This window comes from Sander lucioperca, chromosome 2 (genome assembly GCF_008315115.2).
Source record: "Sander lucioperca isolate FBNREF2018 chromosome 2, SLUC_FBN_1.2, whole genome shotgun sequence".
Lineage (NCBI taxonomy): Eukaryota > Metazoa > Chordata > Actinopteri > Perciformes > Percidae > Sander > Sander lucioperca.
In genome coordinates, this window is record NC_050174.1 from 43,643,061 (window position 1) to 43,664,669 (window position 21,609).

Here is a 21,609-nt window from a genome sequence, read left to right on the forward strand (position 1 = left end):
ACACACAAGAGCCTGGCTACGACGCAAGTTATTGAACTGCTCCACATTTTCATGCATGCACTATATATGAGGCGGTTAATGCACAGCAGCACGTAGAGTCATGTGTGGAGCGGGGGCTGCCGTGATTGGCCGAAGGCCTGGGAGCTGAGGGGGGGGGGGCAGGGGGTGCTGTGATTGGTCTGAACTCAGACCATTGAAAGTAGAAGGCTTCTCTATTGAACGGCTGCCGATCTGGGTGGAGTTTGCTCAGAGGGGGGTGTTGGGGGGAGTTTTGTGCTTTCATTGGAGTTTTAACTCTGTGGTTGGATGGATGGAGATATTTTGTGTGTGTGTATACACGTGTCACGTTTTCAGAGGCTAAAACCTGTGAATTTATGGCTTATTCTGAAAGAAAATAAATAAAAATAAATAAATAAATAAAATAAAAGATTTTCTGTTGACTTATGGTTTCAGGGTTATAATTGACCCATGTGAATTTTGGATATTGCTGAAAAGATTATTAGATAAATTGATAGGTCAACTGACAGGAAATCAGAACTAATTTGATTACTCGTTAAAGCAAACATGCCAAACCTTTTCAAATTTGTTTTATAACATCACAAATGTTTTTTTTTTAAAGCTTTTACAGACCAAACAATTAGTTGATTAACTGATCAATGATGGAAATAACCATTAGTTGCATCCCTGATGTAGGATGCTTAGCTTGGTTAAACTCACCATGAATCGTCCGTACCAAATGTGCTGAATTGGAATTTAATTTGTGATCGGATTTGTAATTTTGTTTCTTATTCTTTGATAAAGTTGTCATTTAAAGTTCCCCCATTACTCACACAAAGGGCTGGGCGATATGGAGAAAATCAAATGGTATGATATTTTTTGACTAAATACATCGATGCCGATATTGCGACGACATGTAGAGTTGACAATTGGTGCTTTCACAACGGGGGACTTGAACCAGCGACCCACCGGTTCCCAACCCAACTCCTTGGACTGGGCTATTGCTAATAAGTTCTAATAGAACAGCGAGAACAGTCTGGAAAGTTCAGAAAATGACATCACTTTACTCTAATGCAGCCTTTAAAACCAGGAAAATATAACACGTCATATTACGATATCCATTGTCCTCACAACTCTAGTAAGATAAAAATATGTGTGTGTTTCCCTTCCCCCTGAGTGATGACGGCACATCGATGCCTGGAGCTCTGCCAAGTGTTTTCATTCACACCTGATTAGATCACTGTGACCTGGATAACATGCAGCGCTCCATGCTCAGCAACATGCTGCCACACAGGCCTTTTGTTTGGCCTTAACAAAATACAGATAGCCTCCACTTACACTGAGGTGATATTAAAGCAAAGTCGTAAAATACAGACGCTTGGTCAGTGGCTCTCAATGTCAGATACCGACGCAAAAATCACCCTTTACCTGTATGGAACGCACCGGGCAGAGCAGCAGCTCGACCGTGGCGCTTTAAGATGACGTAGTATTAAGAGAGACAACGATAGCGAGTAGTATGACAGACCGAAGATCTCCCTAAGGAGGTTGGTTGGGGTGGTGGATGGGTCAAACAACAGGACTTTCACCGTGGAGACCGGGGTTTGTGTCCCATTCTTGTCCTGCGTGTCACTGAAATGTAGATTCTGTAACCCCACCCATCTTTTTCTAAACCTGTCCTGTTTTTGTGCCGCGTGCCAGTTAAACGTACGTCCCAACCCAGAGCGTCAAAAAGTTACGCCAAGAGTCCCGACCAAGCGCGTCTAAATATGATGCCAAAGGAGACTTTTAGCATCAATAACAAACGCCAAGGCACCTGACCAAGCGTCCGTATTTGACTCGATGGGAGCGTGAATGTGTTTTGTAAGACGACGTAGTATAAAGAGCGGCAACGGTAGCGAGTAGTATGAAAGACCGAAGATTGGCCAGCTTGGGGTGGTGGATGGGTCAAACAACACAGCACTTTCACCCTGGAGACTGGAGTTCGAGTCCAGTTCTTTTCCCGCGTGTCACTGAAACGTACATTTTAGAACCCCCAAACATGAGCCCAGCTGTCCCGTTGTTGTGCCGCATGTCAGTTAATTGTACGGCCCGACCCATGGGCGTCAAAAAGTGACGCTAAAAGCCGGGACCCACAACATCAAAAAGTGACGCCAATAGTCCCGATCAAGCGCGTCTAAATACGACGCCGAAGGGCTGGACGTGAGTCCTAAAAGCGGCATATAGTGACCCCAAAAGTCCCGACCCACAGCGTCAAAAAGTGACGCCAAGAGTCCCGACTAAGCGTGTCTAAATATGAAGCTAAAGGAGACTTTTTGTGTCAATAACAAACGCCAAAGGCCCCTGACCAAGAGTCGCGGCACGACGCCATGGGAGTGAGAATGTGTTGGTCCATTTCCCTCGCCATCTGAAGAACTTTTACTTTTACTCACTTGAAGCACATCATCATTCGCTTCATGTAGAGCCAATCACAAATGCATATTTGTTGATCTTTCTTTTTTTAATAACAATAATAGCTTGGATTTTTATAGCGCCTTTCAAGGGACCCAAGGGTGCTTTTATATGAAGGCAGAACAAGTAGCACAGACAGAATAAACAAAAGAAATACTGTACATAAATAGGTTAGTGGTGGTAATGTTCCATGGTGGAAGAAGTATTCAGATCCTTTACTTACTTTAAGTCAGAGTACTAATACCACACTGTAAAACTACTCTGTTACAAGTAAAAGTCCTACATTGAAAATGTTACTTCAGTAAAAGTATGTATCATCAAGAAAATGTATTTAAAATATTAAAAGTAAAGAAAACATTGTATGTTTAATGGTCTAATCATTTCAGCTGGACTTGTAGGCCGTTATATTGTTGGCTAGTTTCATTTATAATAAAACATCCGATTTTATAAACTACATTTGTTTTGTGTGAAGAAATCTTAATGTGTAAAGTAACCGAAGCTGTCAGATGAATGTAGTGGAGTAAAAAGTACAATATTTCTCTCTGAAATGTAGTGGAGTAGAAGTAGAAAGTGTCATGAAAAGACTCTAGTAAAGTACAAGTCCCTTAACATTTGTACTTAAGTACAGTACTTGAGTAAATTTATTTAGTTACATTCAACCACTGGTAATGTTTGCTGGGAAATACAGGATTTAGTCCGTATTCTGTGGTGAACATGGGGGCGTTTGAAGTTTTTTGAATATGTTCGTGGATGTGGCATTACGAATTTCTGCAGGTTGGTGTGGGGGAGTGGTGAGCAGACCTTTGTCCAAGGACCGGATGTCTTGCTGTCAGGTATGATTAGGGCTGGGTACCAAATTCAATACTTTTTAAAGTGCCCATATTATGAAAAAATCACTTTTTCTGGGATTTGGGGTGTTATGTTGTGTCTCTGGTGCTTCCACACACATACAAACTTTGAAAAAAATCCATCAATGCTGTTTAGAGTGAGATACGGTTTCTGAATGTGTCCTGCCTTCAGTCTCTGGGTGAGCTGTTCAAAATCAGCACGGCTTGTGACGTCACAAGCCGAAACGAGCAGGCTGACCGCAACCATTAGCTCGTAGCGTTAGCATGCTAACGCTATGGCTAACGCTAGCATGCTAACGCTAGCATGCTACCTCGTTCTCAATAGCAAAGCACTGCTACAACACACACACACAAGTTCACCATAATCTACAAAAGAACTATTTCCATGTGCGCCCTCATTTAGAAGTCTCCCAGCTAATCCTGCCTTGTAACTGACCGAAGTTGTAGAAACAGCCTTTCTTTTACTGTCTATGGAGCTAGCTAGCTGACATGATCCACATCTGAGCTACTGGGCATGTGCAGTGCAATCAAAGATAGTACAGAAGAAGAAGAAGAAAAGAGGTCTCACTCTGTAGCTAAAACAGAGACCAGCTGAAAAGAGGATCTGCAGCAGTGAGAGAGAGCGGTGCAGTACAACAAAAATATGGTGTTTTTTGAAAATTAAACCATGTAAACCTATTCTGGTACAACCTTAAAATACAATTATGAACCTGAAAATGAGCATAATATGGCTGCTTTAAGAACCGACCGAATTGCCTCTAATGGCGCTTTTCCATTACATGGTACCTGCTCGACTCGCCTCGACTCTACTCGCCTTTTTTGGTTTTCCATTACGAAAAAAAAGTACCTGGTACCTGCTAACAGGTACTTTTTTTAGTACCTCCTCAGTCGAGGTTCCAAGCGAGCTGAGGCGAGCCGAAAAGATGACGTGAAAGCGACAGACGGGGGTGTCCTGAACAAACCCGCTATTTTTAAACAGTTTAGCCAGCTGTGTTTTTTGTTGCTGCCTCCAGCTTCTTCTGAAACAAAATGTGTCTTCTGGCTGTGGCAACAACAACACACCTTCCACGTTCTGTGTTAGGTCACGGCGGTTTACTGCGGCGCCGCTTGTTTCAGTTCTGCTGAGGCTCCAGGCAGAGCTTTCGCTGTATCCTACATACACACACACATGCTGGCTCGACGCACACACCAGCTGACAAATGTATACATCAGGCCACATATTACATAGGCTACGGCGAAAGCTCTGCGTGGAGCCTCCACAGAACTGTAAAACAAGCTCAAGTGGCCTGATGTTTATACTTGTGCGCTGGTGTGTGCGTGGAGCCGGCATACGACCAGCCACGCTGAGGCGGTACTAAAATCTGCAATGGAAAACGGACGCACAGTGTGCCGAGTTGAGGCGAGGCGAGTAGAGTAGAGTAGAGGCGAGGCGAGTCGAGCAGGTACCATGTAATGGAAAAACGCCATATGTATCAAAAAATTGACGGCTGTACTTTTGTTTAGGCGTAGAAAAACACAAAGAAAAGTCAAAATAAGAGTTGGAAAGAAAAGAAAACACAGCGATAGCGGGACAGAGGGTGCTGCGTCCGCACACGCCGTCATCTTGAATATGTTTATATATTTATTTATTAATCAAGCTAGATATTGATTTGCTGTAGCTTTTCTGTTGTTAGCTTGCGTATTTTGACATGTTTGATGGTTACCATGGAGGCTAGCAGTTTACCCCAGCATCCAGTCTTTGTGCTAAGCTAGGCTAAAGCATCCTGGCCTTATCTATAGGTTGTACACTGCGATCTTCTCACCTGATTCAAGGCAAAACGTTTCCCTAAATGTTGCACAGTTCCTTTTCAAAGAATAAAAGTTTTAAAGTTATGAGTTACTTGATGAAAGCCACAATTTCACAGTGTTTCTCTTGTATGGCCATGGCTCAAATTGCATCTCCTCCCTAAACACTACAACACTACGTCTTAACATTAGCATGTTGTTCTGTATCGAACACAGCATCTTGGTAAGGGATCAGCTAATTATGCTGGCGGGCCTTTCTCTAAAACACCTCTTTGTTGTGCTAATGCGCTCTCTGTGATTGCATCTCCATCCATAACCTTCTCCATGTGTACAGATAACCTGGAGGGGGTGGAGTGGTGTATGTAGAGCGCTGGGAGTCGAGTTGTGTGTGTGTGTGTGTGTGTGTGTGTATGTGTTGGGGGGGGGGGGTGTTGTTGCAGCATGTCCTGCAGCTGTGCCTACGATGACAAGCCTGTCCTCAACCTGCCCTCTGCCAGACTAAACACAACACATAGCTCTACCTGCAGGGCTTCCTGCCTGCCTTCCTTCCTTCATTTTTTGCAGTTCCACTTGTCTTCTGACTTTGGCGAGGATGCGGTGCGGTTTGGGATCTCAGCGGTACGTTTCTGCATTGCAAGCTGTAGTTAAAGCAACGACGGCCTTCTGTTGCTGTGTGATTGCTAGGTTGGCCGCTCGCCCATGTGCACTGGCCTGACTGAATGCACTGAACCAGGTTTGTGTGCCCAAAGCAGTTCTGAGGGAGTCATGCTTGATCTTTCTGGGCCACGTTAAAACTAGGTCACTGTGCTGTGCTGTCAGTCGTGTCTCTCTCTTGTGGTGTGTGTGTAGAATAAAAGTGTAAAATAGGGCTTTTACATAAGGATGGGATGATTTCCACAGATACAGTATGCAGTACTGCTGTTGCGGAGATTCTCTGAAACTGCAGCACAACCCCCCAACCTGCGCAATGCCACACTGGGATAGAGCGAGATAGAAAGAAACGGAGAGGGAGAGAGAGAGCGAGAGAGAGAGAGAGAGAGAGAGAGAGGGAGATAAATTCTCATCCTTGGTTCAGATCCCTAAGAACGCTTGGGAAAGCAGGATCTTATTATCACAGCAAATTTGCAATGTGCAGAGTGGAGGAGATTAGATGCGTCTTGCCTTTGAAGTGTATTTTCCAACCATTGTGCAATGGCAAATTCCATCAAATGTTGGAGGGAGCCATGATAAGAGCTACGGGTTATGAATGCTGCGGCATTAAAAGCCTTCATTTGAGCAATAAGATGAAACACTCACAAACTGCTAAGTGGAAAAAAAATATTTCCCCTTATTTCAGCACTGTCATTCACAAATGTGTTGTGGAAAAGCCACAGCTACTAAAATAACAAGGTGCATTGGATGGCTTGGATAAATAGGTAAAAATATGTGGAATATGGATTATACTTTCTGTAAATGATGGGGTATTGAACTTTGAATAGGGGAATCCCAGTCATTTCTTGTCTCTTTTCATATTTGTTCTCCCAAACATCATTTAATTCAGCTCTGAATGGTTTGATTGTTTAAATTCAATTAAATTTAGTTTGGTGTCAAATCATGAGAAGTTATCAATAGAGTAGGTCTAGACCAGCCTCTCTCAAACTAAGGGCCGCGGGACCCCACCCAAATAAATAAAATAACTGTATATTCCATTGGTTTGGGTACCGGAAACCAGTGCTCATATGGCACCGGTGCCTAAAGGACCGGTATCTACCGGGCCGAGTAGCAACGCGGATTTCGATGCCGTTTAAATGCCTGCGCTGCTCTCTGATGCTCCGAAACGGACTTTACAGGCAACAGAAGCATCGCTGCATGTGATGCTAGTTAACACTGCACTTGGCAGCCGGTAATGTTATCCTACCTTTAGCTTGTAGCTGCATGGCTTAAACACAGTCAAAATGCTGACAGCTAAAGGGTCCAAAGGATTCCAACACCGAGACGTACAACCGCCTGCAGCTAAAGACACAGACTAGCTGCACTATGGCCACTGTCATCGGAGAAACAACACAGATGGGACATTATGTTGCGTTCACTTGCAACGCGTAAGCCTTGTAGTGCATTCAAAGTTATTGTAAATTACCCTATTGCCATTTAGTGGTTCTTTTTGTAGCTTAACAGCAATTTACTGGTGAAATAAGTTATTGATTTAAGTTATTGTTGAATTCATAGAACTGTATAACAATCAGGTTTAATCCAGATTTAGTCTCGCATTGCCAGTCCACTGGCTAGTCCACACAGCATTCCGCGATGGGAGAAAAATCTGCTCTGGTTTATTGGCATTTCTTTAAACCAGTCACAGTTGTCATGGGTGGCGCTAAGTGCCGGACGGCGCAACGGTGCCGCTGCAAAATAGCCTCGGGAAGAAACTTGTTTTGGTCGAACACGTTCAAAAGTTTTTTGTCGTGCAACAGAAAACTCAGATTGGACAGATAGTCTAGCTAGCTGTCTGGATTTACCCTGCAGAGATTTGAGGAGCAGTTAACTCGACCGGAATTTAAAATTCCAACACAAAGAAGGCGCAAGGTAGTGGACATCCGGCCGAAAATAAGGACATACGGCGGAATCTCCAGCGACAACGGGGCAAGCCCGGAAGTGGAAGGTCGTGGATATAGACTAATCCAGATGTAATGCAAAATGATGGTTTTGCACTAGAAGAAAAGACTTCATTGATTGTTAAAACAGGAAAACAAAAGTAGTAGGGCTCAGATTTCCAGAGAAGAAAGGAAGGAAGGTGCTGCTGGTCTTTGATCAGGCCGTCTCAGTGTGTCCTCCTCAACTCTTTAACCTTCACTTTGAGTGCTGTGGCTTCTCGGGTTGTGTGTCACGGACAGGGCCAACGGGGGTAATGGGAGGGTGAGCAGAAACGTCACTGACGTGACCCTTCCACTCCCAGTCCCCCTCCCCCCATCTCAGGGTTCCTCAGGGGCTTGAGAACTGCAGGGTGGGAGGCCATCTCAGGGGACCCGGTGAGGAGTGACATCCTCGGCCTGGGCCTCAGATCCTGTTGCAGCTTTAGACCAAACACAAACAGTGCAGAGCTGCTGGAGGTGTCTCAACACGTCGTGACACATACTGCTTCTACAGTTGGTCTGCTTTGTCTCAGTCTTCTTTGACATCAAAGATCATTGCAATCTAGGCCACACAAAAAACAAGAATGCTGAATAAATCATTAATTGAATTGTAATCACAGATTTCCATATGCTTATATGTTCATTGGTGTGGGATTTTAAACTGTGTTCTGGAAGGTAGCCATAAATCTGTGGGTTAGCTCATCAGTTTGCAGTGCATGTTTGCATGAAATAGCAAACCAGACTATCACTACATTTACATCACATTTAAGTAATGTAGTTATTGTTGCCTTTCTGTAGTAATCTGATTTATTATCTGTGTTAGAAAAAAGAAACCTCCTTTCTATTAGAGTAAGTTATTAGTAAAACATCCAACCTTTCTGAGTCAGGTGCATCCACAAAGTAATTCCACTTGTTAGTAAAATGCTAGTGGAACTAGGGCTTGGCTATATTGATATGTAAATGTCTATCATATGTTTTTCTATATCATTTCTTTAGCAATGTCGACAAAAACCAGTGGCGTTACAGTAATATTTATGTCATTTGGACGATGCTTTACATTCTGATCCTTCCACGTCATGTTAATGCTAAAGTTCTTCATAAAATGAGACAATACTCAAGTACTGTCAAGTTTTAATTCACACAGGAGTCTCCAAGATAGGCTTTATCATGTGGTTATTTTTTATATGGACTATTTATTTGTTGGTTTACCAAAAAAACATGGTATATTGTATATATATATATATATATATATATATATATATATATATATATATATATATATATCTCATTATTGAGATATGAAATGACGACTATCGGGATAGAAGATTTTGGCCATATTGCCCAGTCCTAAGTGGAGCCCAATAGAATTTTGATTTAGTGTCAACTTTGAACCAAAACAACAAGATAAGTTACAACAAGGTAGTTCTGCTGTCCATGTGCTGGCAAAATCATGTATGCTTTGTGTCTAGAGGTATTATTGTCAATAGCGTTGTTGCAAAGTCAAAAGAACTTGTGAATTCTAACTTTCCAACAGTTTTTTTTTTTTTGTTGTCTCCTTTGCTATGCCAGTTACTGAGCAGGTAAATTGCAAGCTTGGGTAGCACAAAACATGGCATTACATGGTTCCTCTTCTTACCTTGTAGCAACAGTGAACACACATTGATGGAATTTCTGAAGAAATGTGTTGGGCAATATAAAACTCTAGTACATTAAAACTGCTCTCTCTTTTGTGCAACATTTCAAAAAGCTTGGAAAATCAACAGAAGGGTGAGCAGGGCCAGACAATCTTTGGTTTCAGATAATATATTTTCTTGGTTACCTGGTCACTCTATTGTATGTGTTTTGACTCACATTCAGCACAGGTATTTATGAAAATAATTGGATTTAGATTTTTGTATGTTGGTCTGCCTTGTGTGGCAGGAATCAAAGACTCGGACTAGAGGAGGCGGTCTTTAACTCTAACTCGTTTAGTCAGATAGTCTTTCTCGGATACTCTCCACATGCTGCTGGTGAAAAATTGAGTTTGGTTTTTGGGGAAGCCTTCCCACCCAGCTTGACTGGGGTATTTTTAGACCATGGTCTCTTAAGTGGAGGTCTGAGAAACAACACTTATGAGGGGGGGGGGACACTCCCTTTTCACTACTGATCCCCCACCCTTTCCCTTCCCCATTTCTTTTATCCCTTGTGTCTCTGGATTGGCTTGTCCGGTCCCTTCCAGGATTGCTTACAGTTTATCGCTTAAAGTTTATTGCTGACAGTTTATTGCTTACAGTTTATCTTAGAGGGTAAATGTAAGAATCATGTTTACTGTTTACTTTGCCATGTGGCCTAAATACCGTGGCTGCACCTTTTTAAAGGCTTCATGAACTGTTTTATATTGGCTTAATGTCTTCATGCTGACAGCTAACTGATTTCTCCCAGGTGTTTCTATCTCTGCTTCCATATGTGTGCATATATAGCTACGATCCATCCTTCTGTTTTATTGTTGAAGTGGAACTATAGCAGCACTGTATGCACATTCACAAGGGCCCCCACAGAATAATTCATTTGATGCTTTGATGAGCGATAATGGACCCAGTAAGGTATTATTCATATGCCCCAGATCTCTTTAGAGACTCTATGGCTTCCACAAAGTGTCCCACTACCTCCCTGAATACCCCCCCCACTTTCAAGACTCTCATCTGGTTGAAGAGGGCCTATTTATTATTTAAATCCTTCCATAATTCATCCATTCCCCACCAATACACCCTCCGTTGCTCATTCCTCATCTAGTGCAAATTAGCATGAGCTCTGTATCTGTATGTCTGAAAACCGAAACAGAGAAAGTAAGCAAACTGAAAGAGATAGCAGCGGCTCAGTCCTATGGAGACGGCTCAGTGCTTATTTCTACAGTCCTCCGTGTGATGTGATGCTGTGTGACATATTGAGTCTAATTTGGAGCCTAAAGAACCAAACAGCTGTGGCCTATTTTGTTTAGCTGTTGTTCGGGTGATGTCACCATTTCTGCCTCGTAAGGCTGCCTCGCTCTCGGCGCTCAGTGTGAGCATGTCAGGAGCATTTTTATTTTAAGCTGCTGATGAGGAGGGCAGGGGTTGGGTAGCCTTTAGAATAATCGGATAAGTCAACCGAGGCTGTTATGTGCAGTTTTTAAGACAACTATTAAACAGTGTTATATTCACACATGCCCTGTTGCTATGTTTGACATGAATTATTTTTTTATATAATGAATAATGGTTTACCATGCATTGTATGATGATGTTTTGGGGGGTGGGGGTAGGGCTGAACGATTTAACTGCAATTATTTTTGACTGATATTGAAATTGCGATACGATTCATGATGTTGGAGGGAATGATCATTTTTGCATGATTATTCTTATTTTATTGAAAAATATATTGAAATGATCATGGTGTGATATTTTGCGAGGATCTGTCCAAACAAAGTCAAAACAAAGATTTTTTTTCTCAATTCTGTTGAATACGATTTGTTTTCATCAGTAAACCATAATACTTATTTCAGAATGGGTATATTTTTAAACATATTATCTTGAGTTTGGAATTTTACACTAGTCCATATTGCGATTTCGATAAAATTCTGATTCATTGTTCAGCCCCAGCAAAGGTTATTACAGTTTTGCATTTTTCATTAGTTTTTATTTGTATTTCGTTTTGAATTTTTGTTTTCAAATTCAGTTTAGTTTTAATTAGTTTTTAAAGCGGGTTTGCTGGTTTAGTTTTTATTTTTTGAAAATGCTTAGTTTTAGTTTAGTTATTATTAGTTTTAGTGTTAGTTTTAGTCTTTTTTTGTAATATGGGTTATTTGTCAGGGGCAAGATTAAAAAAAAAAAGGTCAGAAAAAGTATTGTGTAATAATAACTCAACAACAACATCATACAATTTTAGAAATATGTATTCACAATGTATTCAACAATAACACCAGTACATAAAATGTACATATGGTCATAAATATGTAAACGATCTACACAAGACGCCGCAGTAAGTGCAAAATGTGTAAGTGACATGTGCCAGTAAAAAAACTAAATCGCCAACAGACTAAAGAAGACATACATGAACAGGTGTTTTAAACTTTGGTTCGAGTAAAGTGGCGAACTTTTTGAAGTCAGTTGACTCACACAGTTTTGTAGACAACCCAGTATCAATACACATAATAACCAACGCTTCCTCCCGCTTGTGGTGTTCCTGCGTTCTCAACCCTCTTTCTCCTTTACCTTGTTAAGGTAAGCTAGGTTAGCCTCCTTGTGTGCGCTTCTCAAAAGTCCTTTCAAAATTGTGGAATTTTCCCCTTTTAATAAATTGTCCACATGTTTTACCACCTTCCACTGCAAGGCACTTGCCTTTATCTAACACAATCACAATCAAATAGGACTCTGCCGCTTTCTTCCGACGTTCGGTGGGGATGGACTATGTTGTGTTTAATTTGACATGGAATGTCAGAATTTCTGGGTTTCTAGTCAAACTATTTATGTCTATGGCATAGACTGTATAAAACAGGTCTATGGTCGGAAATGTCAACTCTGAAAGATATAACGTTATTTTTTTTATGAAAGACATTGACAAAGATGAAAACTAAGGACATTTGCGCGATAATTTTAGTTTTGCAAACAGACATTACAGTTTTAGTTTAGTTATCGTTTTTTTTGTAATACCTCGTTTTTATTTTTATTTCAGTTAACGATAATGTTTTTTCCCTCCTAGTTTTCGTTATTTTGTTATTTTGTTGGCCCCAGGTGGTGGTAGTACTACATTGTCTTAATTGTAGAATAATTACTAATACTAAGAGCACATGCGTGGCGTCGATGTGGTCTATGTTAGGCAGAAGCTCTGTCATAAATTGCCGTTTTATCCAGCTTTAACCCATAGTTAAAAATACATTTTTTAGATCCTTGTGGTTTTACCTAAATGTTTTACTGGGTAAAAGCTTTTAGTTATCAGGCAAAAGTTTTCGGCCTGTCTGCATCATGGCAGTCCTATGGAGGCCCAGCTGTAATTGCTGTCAATCTACTTCATTGCTGTGGGCTCCCTTTATGGAGCTCTTGGGACCATTCCCTTTCCTTACATCATGACAGTACTCACCTTCCAACCTGGCTGTGACAGCTGCCTCCGGTTGGAGGAGAGGATTGTTGATAAATTGTGCAACCCTGGTTTGACAAAAAAACTTTTTCGGAGCAAACTCCATCTACCGAGGAAGACTGTGAAATGTGGTTGAAAGCATTGGTAGAGACATCTCCCATCTACTCCCATGAATTCGGGGTCACCTAATCTTGTTAGTTGTAACTCAGAAACATTGTGATACTGTAGATAACTCCAATGTACATGCTTCTTTTCCAGATAAGACTTCCAAAGTACAAACAAATAATCTGATATTTGTAAAAATGTATATTTCAGGATGTTGTAAATGAACTCTGGAACATTGTTGTACTGGAACCCTCTACCTGACACTGACTTGCCTGCTCCATTACCTCTTCCTTCCTGTAGTGCAGGCCTCAGCAAGTCAGGCCGAATGCCCAGACTTAGCACATAGACATAACATTAAGGCTTGAACCTCACTGCATGGATACATCCTGACATTCCATCTCTATTGATAATGTGTATTAATACGTTTTTTTGTCTTCTGTTTTCACAGATGCAATCAATGAAAGTAATCTAGGTAAGTGGAATACTCTGAGTTTTGATCTTATGTAGTGGTGTTTGATGGTTATCCTTCAAGATAACTAAATCCTCATTAGATTGAAATGCTGTAGTGTGATGTTTTTCTACTACTTCTACCAGCATTAATGCTACTACTGCTGCTACTACTTCTATTACTTTGTACTAGTGGTGTAGTCCTGGAAGTAGTGGGCAAACTGTCAGTTTACCAAGCACATTGCGGTCTTTGTTTCCTTTTTTTAAATGACCAAATTCGTCCAATGCCCAGTGGCAAGAACAAAATAGATGGTGTAGCCAATGCATTGCGTTAATTGTAAAAATATAGCTTCGTCTTCGGTTTGAAACTCAAATTTGGCAGTACCATTCAGGCTGGTTGGGTCTTAAAGACACAAGGACAGGCTCGGTCTCAGTTTTAGGCCTGTGTAGTACTCTCGCACCCCTATGAACACATTTTGCTGAGTGTTTTTCATAAAAAGGAAATGCTTGGTAAAATAAATACTAAAATATCCAACGTTCACTAGGGCAGAGCGATCTCATTTAAAACGGGTGAGTGAAGTCCAGGTAATTTTTCAGGCTCTTTCTATATCGTCACAACCTTACCCAGATAAGTAGGTATGTGCCTGGGTACTGATTATAATGTATGATTAACACCGTGATACAGTCTGTGGGCTACAGCATGGGGGCCTGTCACATTCCTGCGTTCCATCTACTGCAGGGAGGAATGTTCGTGGACAAACCTGCTTCAGTGCTGTTTGCTGATATTTCTCAGTGTTTGCTTTAATCCTCTTGAAGTGTAAGATGAGTGGGGTTTACTGCATTAGGAAATTCCACACAGTGTCAGGTATGTGGTGAAATTGGATTGATGCTCATATACAGACGTAATGTAATACATGGGTGTTCCAACTGGCCATTGCTAAAACACCATATTGATCAAATGAAGCAAATCCACAGATGTTGGCAGTACAAAGCCATAAAACATGTGTAGTATGTTTTAAAACAGACACTATAATGTGAAGTAGGCAGGGTTGGGGGGACAGGGCCTCATAGAGGTAGCAGTGAAGCTAGCAGAAGATGTACAATTATATTGCTAAATTCAGTATCACTGAGTAGCAATTCACCAGTCGCAAAAAGAAAATCGAAGGTGATGGTTGGTTGAATTTCATTTCTCAATAAAGGGTAAAAAAAAAAAAAAAAAAAAATAGTCAGTTGGCTACAGCTGAAACAATTAGACCATTGATCATTTAGTCATTTGAAATAACATTGGCAACCATTTTGATAATTGATCAATTGTTTACGTATGTATTAAGAGTTTGTTGTAGTAACTAACTTAGATTAATATAGCGCATTTCATGAAACCCAAGCACGCTTTACACAAGAAAATAGATCGAAGGGGACGTAATTTAATGTAAGCTACTGATGTACAACCACAACGCACATCGTTAAGTTATTTTATGAATGAAATAGACATATTAAATACCTTAGGGTCACTTCAGTGACGTTTTTGAATTATTTACAATCCAATAATAGTCTCCATCTCTTGAAAGCCTGACCAAGTTTGACTCGGGTTGTCGCCCGTCGTCTGTCACTTTCCCCTTTTTAGCTTTTAGTTGTTCTTTGTTTAATTTCCTGCTTTTCTGTGATGGCCTTGCCCCAGTATTAGGCATAACTACAGTAGATCACTTCTAAAACAAAAATAAAATACAATTCGGCCTATATAAAGAAATCTCCTGCTACCTTTTACCCGGCTGGATACACTAACAGACATTTCCGGTGTTACACAACGGAATCTGTGACCCATCAGAATGGGTTACTGTAGTGCGGTCTACCTGCTGCAAATCATTCTGTGCCTTTGCGGGAAAAATCAGACCCGGGCAGAGGCATTAATAACAACAATATAAAAATAGCGTTCTTTTTACTGTTAGTCTCGTTTGCTGTTACAGGTCATTTATGATCATCAGATGGAAAATTTAACAGTTTCAGAAACATTTAAAAGTTATATATAGTCACTTTAATCAATTAGTTGTCAACTATTGATATAATTGTGAACTAATCAATCAATTTGAGTCATTTTTTTTAGTGATTCCAATTTTTTTTTTTTTTATTGCTTTAAACAACATACAAAGCATACAGTTTACAACATGAACATACCATCCTGAACCCCCTCACACATCATCACCACACATGCAGTAGGCCTTGGTTGTCAACTTAGGTACACAATGCAATAAACTAATAACCAAATAGACAAAAAACTGTAAACCAAATAAACATGATGTATATGTGATAACACCATAAGCGCATAGCATACACTTCTCCACAGCAAATGGCTTCTTAGGAGCCTTCCAGAAAAGTACTTTCCCCATTTTCTAATGTAGACATTCAATATTGCAAACCATTTATATGACTTTTTTTTTTTTTTTTTCAAACACTGCCATTCTAGCCATCTCACAAGGCACCCCTTCATTCCGCCATCCTCTTAGAAGAATCTGTCTGGCTATCATTAAACCAGTTTTGACCCAGGTTCTTATGTGCTTATCCATCCCGCTTAGGATTGGCCCATTTCCCAGAGCAAATAGTTTTGGGTTGAATGGAACCTGGAACCCTGCAATCAGACATAGGTTATCATGTATCCCGGTCCAAAATTCCTGGACCTTGTCACATGACCATAGGACATGAAGTAATTGAGACAATTATTTTATGAAAAAAAGTACAAAATTCTCTGATTCCAACTTCTATGTGAATATGTTCTACTTTCTTCACTACTCTGTGACAGTAAATATCTTTGAGTTGTGCACAAATAAAACAAAAAATAATTGTAAGTATGTCATCTTGGGCTTTGGGAAACCCTAATCAACATGTTTCCCTTTTCTGACATTTTATAGACCAAACCACTAATTGATTAATCAAGTAAAATAAAGTCTTTGAACTGACTCTGTAGATGGATTGATAGACAGATAGCTAGATAGATATTTATTGTCCCATTTTTGTTTCAGTCGGTTTCATGCACGTGGCAATATATACAGACAAATACATCAACAGATAACATAAAGACAGGTATATAGACACATAGAAACAAGCACATTGACAACGACGACACCATGCCAAAGTGAGTCCTTCTACACCTCAGAGTCCTATATCTGTGGCCAGACGGTGGCTATATGATGGTGTAGATATAGAGGGTGATTGGTGTCATTGGCAGTGATGGTGAGGGCAAGGTGTGTGATGGCTCCATCGTTCAGGTCTGAGATGTTGGGTGTAGGGGAGCTGATCATTTTGGAGGCGACATGTGTGACCTTGGTGAGTTTTTTTTTTACCAGAAATGATGAATGGTGTGATGTCAGTGACACAGCATTATCTACATTTAGCTAGCATTAGCCATGGTAAGCTACTGGTCATCCAGGCCAAGTGAGGCTGTAGCAGCAAAGAGTTGGTTGGAAAACATATGTACCACCATGCTCATTGCACTTACTTTGCAAGTAGCAACAACTAGGTGAGTTATTCTTGCCACTTGTTATTGCTCTTTGGCATGTAAAAACAACAATGCGTACTTAAGGTTTAAATCTTTTGGAAATTATTTCCTGAGCCTGCAGGCCCTCCTAACGGTTGAGGTAAGACAGAGCCAGGCAGTTACCTCTTTGTCTCCACACCGAAAACAGTGCGACTGGCCTCTCCTAGTATCCCTGCCTTCCTGATTAGAGGTCTCCTCAGGGCGTAATGACAGAATTGTGTTCCTGTCAGTTCCTGCTGCTCAGAGTGGGCTAATAGTCATGTTAGCCCACGCAGCATGTCATTAGCTCTCCACCCGTAGCCCAATAAGGGGTAAGTCTGTCATTTCGAGGCTAAATCACAGGGCAGGCAGGCAGGCCGGAGATCACAGTCACACCGGTTCTCTGAAGCTTCACTGTTTCCACCCACCCTTCCTTGTCGCACTTAATATGCACCGACTTACACATACTATATTAACACGGAGGAATTACTGCGACACGGGCTAGAGGAGGCAAATGGAAGTCAAAGAGAGGCACTTTGATGGGCCGCTGATACAGAGATCATTCCATCAAAATTGTAATTTGAAACACACTGCTCATTTCTGACTGCGATGGGATGATTCATGGTTATCACTCAGATGATTAGCAGGCTTGCGTAGCATCTATCAGAGCTAGGGCTAATCTGCTTTGATTATTAGCCTCTAAGCCTTCCTTCCATGCCGGGCTTGTCGAGGACAGGGTGATGAGAAAATATACTCTCTTCATATTTGTATTAATCTATCTGTGCTTGCTTGTCAAACTGATAATTGCGTCGCCCATGCGGATCACCCCTTCAAGAACGTATTTGCCTCACAAACGCAAACATTCCTTCACACTTAATCAATTATTGCATTCCAAATACTTTATATATTTATATATAGTTTAATAATCAAGTTGTTTCCTCTCCAACCACAGTTCACACCACCTCTTTTACATTTGTTAGGACTAGTTTATACACTGAACAGAATTATAAACACAACACTTTTGTTTTTGCCCCCATTTTTCATGAGCTGAACTCAAAGATCTAAGACTTTTTCTATGCACACAAAAGGCCTATTTCTCTCAAATATTGTTCACAAATCTGTCTAAATCTGTTAGTGAGCACTTCTCCTTTGCCGAGAAAATCCGTCCACCTCACAGGTGTGGCAATATCAAGATGCTGATTAGACAGCATGATTATTGCACAGGTGTGCCACAATAAAAGGTCACTCTAAAATGTGCAGTTTTACTGTATTGGGGGGGGTCCGGGGAGGGTCCGAAAACCAGTCAGTATCTGGTGTTAGGGGTAGGGTTAGGGTTCATCCCTCTCTCTCTCTCTCTCTCTCTCTCTCTCTCTCTCTCTCTCTCTCTCTCTCTCTCTCTCTCTCTCTCTCTCTCTCTCGACCTGACTGCAGTTTGTCGTCGTAACCGACTTGAGTGGGCAAATGCTCACATTCAATGGCGTCTGGCACTTAGGAGAGGTGTTCTCTTCACGGATGAACCCTCACCCTAATATTGTAATTTTTGTAACGATTCCTATTCCTACTAAATCCTATTTATAAGGGTCCGCAGCCCTTCAAAAAAATCGAAATCAGATTAATTATCCATGCTACACGTTTCAAACCCCCCAAACTATTAGATGAAATGTACAGATAATCAGTCTGGACACAGTGACAACAGCTACAAGTAGAAATCTCCTCTCCAACTGGGTTAGATTAGTTTCAGGTGTTCAGTTTCTCACCCTGAGGGATGCTAGCCTGGCCTGGCTCGTTCTGGCTCTGGCTCTTCTTTTTTGTGGTGTTCTACTCAATGTCAGTAGCCATGCACACCATGAAATCTGAAATGCCTATGTTTGTGATTTCAATACATATATTGATGTTGAAAATACAAGACTCTTAAAGATAGTGACATATTTTCAGAGTGGAATACATTAACGACTAATCAGGCTTTGGCATGAAAATCAGCAGCCTGTATGCAGCATCTGTTACATGTATGCATGCCATATTGGAATTATTTTACCCTGTTTCAACGCACAATGAAAACTTCTGCACATTTTACAGCTTATTGGTCACAGTGGGCTTTTAATAGCAACCACAACTTGCCCTGCAGCTGAAACTTCATGGGAAATAAGCTGAGCATGATATATTTAACAAATGTTCAGGCCTGTGGCTCCATAAGTAGATAAGAAGTGGATCCATTTTTGATCCACGTGAGCCAGATCTTAGCAAAGCTGTGGGTCGATCCTTGAATCAGTGGGGGACGAGCTGATAATTATGAGTGACCGTGACCAAGTTATACAATACACGCGCATCTTTACTCGGTGCCATGACCTTCTCCGCTGAGATTTGCGTCCGCCTTGCTTTGCCCTTTAGTGGGGCATGTTGTGTAAGTGAAAGGGGCACAACGTGAATAACATTGGTATTTGCGCAACAGCCTGTGCTGAGTGCAGAGCTAACTGGAGCAGGAGAATGGCGCTGCTCGGCGAGGTTCACGGCTGTTATTCCTACAGGCCGTGAGCGTGAACGGAGCTAATGCCATCTGACAGTTCTGGAGCAAGAAGAGGAGGGCTGGACAGAAAAGGAGGAGAGAGAGAAGACAGCAGGGGGGAGGGTTGTTAAGAGATAGAGAGGGGTGGGGGTGGGAATATATAAGGGGTGTTGGATGAGAGAGAAATAGGGGATGAGCTAGATATGGACAAAGCAGGGATGAGGGATATAGGAGGGGAAGGGCTAAAGAGGCGATACTGTAGGGACCTCCATTGTTACCCGCTTTAGAAAATGGCCTATGAGAGCCATCACTTTTTATCAGTGTGACATATTAAATGTCCAAATATTCCCAAACATTTTTCTTGAAAGACACCGAAGAAGTCCGCACCTCCAAAGTAGGCGCTGAGGGCTGCAATCTTAAGTCTTAGATATTCTATCAAATACTTATCGGAGTGCACCACATCCAGACTCCCCTGTGTGTTCGCACCGTGGGACAGATTCACTCAAACGCCATTGTGAGAATCTGCCTTTGAGGGAATTCCCGAAATACTCTTAAAGCATCACTCACACATTTCTATCCAATGTCGCTTCCAGATGTTGGTGGAGCGCGGGCACGGCTGGACACGTTGATATAAGAACATTTCCGTTTTGTGAGTCTCCGAGTCGTAAAATGAGTTGTGCTACTTTAGAACTGACAGACAGACAAAAGATAGCAGAAGGAGGAGTGGCGGTGAAGAGATAGTTGGCAGATGGAGGGAAGAGGGAGTGGGAAGCGAGTTTGGATCCCACTGTAATTTGACAGGCTCCAGTGCCACTCAGGCTTCGGCAGCAGTTCTTCTTGAAGAAGGCGTAGCAGACACCCTGCTGCCAACCTAACCTGTCATTACCGACATGACAGAAAGACAGAGATTCTCTCATCCTCCTTTACAATGCACATTTGGACATTCAAGATCTATGTTTGATTTGTGACTTCCTGGCATGTGGAGAGAAAATTGTCCACACATCGACACATTAAAGTGCCCATATTATGAAAAAATCACTTTTTCTGGGATTTGGGGTGTTATGTTGTGTCTCTGGTGCTTCCACACACATACAAACTTTGAAAAAAATCCATCCATGCTGTTTAGAGTGAGATACGGTTTCTGAATGTGTCCTGCCTTCAGTCTCTGGGTGAGCTGTTCAAAATCGGCACGACTTGTGATGTCACAAGCCGAAACGAGCAGGCTAACCGCAACCATTAGCTCGTAGCGTTAGCATGCTAACGCTAGCATGCTACCTTGTTCTCAGTAGCAAAGCACTGCTACAACACACACAAGTTCACCATAATCTACAAAAGAACTATTTCCATGTGCGCCCTCATTTAGAAGTCTCCCAGCTAATCCTGCCTTGTAACTGACCAAAGTTGTAGAAACAGCCTTTCTTTTACTGTCTATGGAGCTAGCTAGCTGACATGATCTACATCTGAGCTACTGGGCATGTGCAGTGCAATCAAAGATAGTGCAGAAGAAGAAAAGAAGTCTCACTCTGTAGCTAAAACAGAGACCAGCTGAAAAGAGGATCTGCAGCAGTGAGAGAGAGCACTGCAGTACAACACAAATATGGTGTTTTTTGAAAATTAAACCATGTAAACCTATTCTGGTACAACCTTAAAATACAATTATGAACCTGAAAATGAGCATAATATGGCTGCTTTAAAAGTATGAAAGTTGGAACATTAATTAACAATCAAATTAACAATCCTTGCACAAAGTATGCCTATACAAGAAAAATCCTTTAGCACTTATATCCAACACAATATTTCACTGCAGATATTATGTCATGCTTTTCATTTTTGTTACTCATAATTGAAGTGGTTCAATGCTGCAATTTTTCCATCCGTATAGTGCAAAAGTAGAGATGATGCTTAATTATTTACCATCAATAGCCAATAGTTTTAGCTCCTGTGAAGAATATTTCTAACTTATATTTTCTAACAATGGATTTTTTATCACGAGCGGGCTCATTGGCTTCAGCCCTACATTGCTGTAACATATATAATGTACATCTGGTGTTGAGGCTTCATATCAGTTGGGTACATGAGGTTTGGGGTGGGGTCTCCGCTGTGAAGCTACCTCTTAAACCTGATTGTAGTGGTTTTTGTTTGGGCTTGCCTGCATTTGTTTGATCACAGTGAGGAGTTTTAACCACCTTTTTTGAATAATTGTACAGCTAGCCTTACAAATATGCGGCACCGAGCTAGACCTCTATGTCATAGAGAGCCATTTTCTGTCTCTTG

At 41.4% G+C, this 21,609-nt stretch overlaps 1 protein-coding gene across 1 annotated transcript in view; it reads left to right on the forward strand.

Annotated features, from left to right (window-relative positions):
* nr6a1a (nuclear receptor subfamily 6, group A, member 1a) overlaps window positions 1-21,609 on the forward strand; it is a 113,852-nt gene that overhangs the window by 49,838 nt on the left and 42,405 nt on the right. The gene's annotated exons all lie outside the window — the stretch shown is intronic.